General features: G+C 45.5%; 1 protein-coding gene across 1 annotated transcript in view; it reads left to right on the top strand.

Moving 5' to 3' along the window:
• ASNS (asparagine synthetase (glutamine-hydrolyzing)) overlaps positions 1 to 3434 on the top strand; it is a 36792-nt gene that overhangs the window by 15154 nt on the left and 18204 nt on the right. The window lies entirely within an intron of this gene.

The raw sequence follows: 3434 nt of genomic DNA, 5'->3' as shown, positions 1-3434 counted from the left end.
AAGCAAAAGTTAAGAGGAGAAACTAGAACCAAGAGTTATTTAAAAGACAAATGCCCTTTAGTGAATCTCTCCCTCTTCCAGTATAACTTGCTGTGTTACATACTCACCTTTCTCCCCATTCCAGCAATCTTCACTGCTCGGCCCAACCAGACCCAGCACATCCCTTCTTCTGAAAACATCCCTCTGGGTTCTTGTCTAGCGTGTATACACACTGTGGCCCCCATTTTATTCCTATGGGTATGCCACATTCTAGACATGTGCGATTGGTTGCGCTCCGAATCAAAATTTGGACAAATTTTCAGAAATTTTGACATTTGGATACATCTGAATTTCCGAATCCCAATGCATCCGAATGTGTCCGAATCCGAATTTCCATTTCAGAATTTTGGATCCTGTCCGAACTTCGTTTAAAAGCTAAACTGAATCGGACATGTGACTTTTCTGGCCAATCAGATGTGCTTTTCAGTTTATTGCATTCGAATGGGTCTGAACACGAATTTTCGTTACGGCAACATGGGAGCCATATACAGTATATATATATATATAATACTAAAGCTGAAGCTCCCAGGCCCTGCATTCGGGATCCGAATTTCCAATTGCAATTGGGAGCTCTTGAATGCCATTCAGGTCTGGGAGTCATATACATATATTACTAAAGCTGAGGCCCCGAACCTGAATGGCATTTGGGAGCTCTTGAATGCAATTTGGGAATTCGGATCCTGAATCCCATTCGGGTCTGGGAGATTCAGCTTTAGTATTAATATCTGTTTATGGTTTTCTGTGGTATTCGCAACGAATATTCGTAAACTCATCCGAAACTAACGCAATTCGGATTTCGTCCAAAAATCCGAAACCCGAACCGAATTGAATTTCCGAATTCCGAAATAACTAAATATCCGAACCAAATTTTTCCACAGCTTACATGTCTACTACAGTATATTCCAGTTGTCCTTTGGAATACGGATCACCCATAGGAATGAATGGGGATGCAGCAAACAGAAAAATTATTTAACTTTCTTTATATATTATGGACAAAAAATAAATAAAAGCTTAAAAATATTCTTTATTTCTAGTTTGAGCAGTAATCATTTAAAAATTTAGAGGTTCATTTAAGAAAGCTACACATGGGGTGGATGCCATTCATACGGCACTAGCGCCCCTAGATGACAGATATTTATGACAGTTTCTATTCATTTACATTCTTATACAATAAAATGGGTTATAGATCAATGTTCCATGGCAGACCACTCCATTCCATTACCAGTACAGTGTTCAGCCATAAACATTTAATTAGGACATTTCTTTTCAGGCCTGGCTTCATGCTCTATAAAACTTAATAGAAAGAAGTAATTTCTTTAAGTTGTTCTTTGGCTTGCACTTGATGAGATTCCATGTACTGGTTAAAGAGCTGCATATTTCTCCTGGAGGGATCGACTTTTACTTTTAGATGTTGAGGTCTTTTGCTTTGCAGTGAGTTTAGATTTGCTTGTTGTGCGTTTGAAGTGATAATAAGGGATGATTAGTCAAACTTATCAATATCAAGGTCCTAATAAAGAACCGCTCTTTGCCTTCAGCACAGCTTGGTCCCTATTGAGAGCTGTCATATTGCTCTACAACTGTGTGAACTGTGGGTAAACATTTTTCATGGGTAAAGCCACCAGTCCATTAAAATCACCCAACCTCATAGTTCGAGCCGACGTGTGACAATGAAACTGTCACACGTCGGCTCAATAGATCGGGAAGTGAGTGAACACATACCGGAGCTCGCTCACTTCTCGATCATCTCCCTGCAGAGAGAGGTGACTGTCAGTCACCGCTCCCCGCAGGGATTTCCCCCCCCGCTCCGATCCTCCAGTGCTGACTGGGAGAACGGACGGGGGTGGAGGCGGGCACAGCTGGCTTTGCCTCTAGATAGGCAGAGCCTGCTGTCACTCACGGAGTTGGGTGGATCTCGACAGCATTGTCGGGATCCGTCTCGGCTGCGGCGGTCTCAGTATACTGCGAGCTATAGCTGATATATACTGAGCTTTGGGTCGTGGTAGGACGCTGGTATATGTCCTCCTGTGACCCTTAAGAGAACTATGGGGAAAAACACTTACCTCATAGTTCTCTTTTAAAGGAGACCTGTACTGTAGATGCTATGCAAATAAAATAGCAAGCAGGTCGCAAGGGACTAGTCACCAGTATTGGCTGCGGTCTCCCTGCAGTTGACCTTTTCCCCAATACTGACTTACCATGTCTCGACCATGTCATGACTTAAGCACTGTATCTCTCTGCAGAGCTGCTCATTTGCTAGAGTCATGGCTTTATTTCTTCTTATCAACACTGGACCCCCCCAAGTGACTGTTGATCGGAAGACTGGTAAAGGTTGATGAAAAAGTATCAAGAGAGGTGGAGAAAGCCCAGATCCATAGAATGAATGAAGCAGGAGCATGGAGATTCTTGCACTGCAGGTCCTTGGGTACAGCTTCCTCTTCAGCAAGGAGAACTGAGAGCTGCACAATAGTGACCTCCCCAAATCTCACCCCAAATCTGGCAAGACTAATAGTCAACAGTTATGAGGCTGAGGCACAGGAAGTGCACTTCTATTTTTCAGGAGGAATTCAAGTTAAGAAGCACATATTTCAGGGTAATACTAAGGCACAATTAACATTCACAGATGTCCTCTTTTAAATGGCAACTGCTGAAGTATAAAGTAGTAAGCAATTACTTTAAACTCTGTCCCCCCAAATGTCCCCTTAAAGTGTTCATGTGCCCAGACTCAGAGGCGTCCCAAGGCGGGGTGACACCCTGCATTGACATCATCGCGTACGTGCGTGACGTCTTCGCGCATTGTGCGTGATGACATCACGCATGGTACCGCTGTTAGCTGCCGGCGGCCATCTTGGTGATGGACGCCGGCAGAGAGAGGAGGGGATGTCACCCAGCGGGATAAGGTATGCTGCTGGGTCCCCTCCTCTCTCTCTCTCAACTGTCAGGCTCTTAGTCCTTGACTGAGTACCCGACTTTTCAGAGGGGGGTGACACCAAAATGACTGACAGAATGACAGGGGACCTGGATGAAGCAGCAGAGAATATGGCAGCAGCAGTGGAAGAATAAAAGGCTGTCAGAGTAGATCAGTCAGCACATGGTACACTGCATTGTGGCTGCCTCTCTAGTAATGCTCACTCCTCCAAACTGACATCCACCCATTAACCCCTTCGTGACTGACGATGTACAGTGTACGTCGCCAGCATCGGGGCTGTTTAAACAGACTCCCGGTGACTTTTGCCGCCGGGACTCTGTTTAAACTTGTAGAGCCGACTGTCTGCTTTACAACAGAAGCGATCCTGGCGACTTACCTGTCGCCAGATCGCTTCTGCGTCCCAAAGAAGGGGCCGCCCCCCCCCGCCGGACACCCCCGCCGTGCTTCCCGGGCTCCGTTGCCCCTCCTA

Source organism: Nanorana parkeri, unplaced genomic scaffold (assembly GCF_000935625.1).
Source record: "Nanorana parkeri isolate BGI_ZX_2015 unplaced genomic scaffold, ASM93562v1 scaffold184, whole genome shotgun sequence".
In the NCBI taxonomy this organism is placed as follows: Eukaryota; Metazoa; Chordata; class Amphibia; order Anura; family Dicroglossidae; genus Nanorana; species Nanorana parkeri.
The sequence above is the reverse complement of the archived record's forward strand: the minus strand, read 5'-3'. Positions and strand labels throughout refer to the sequence as shown.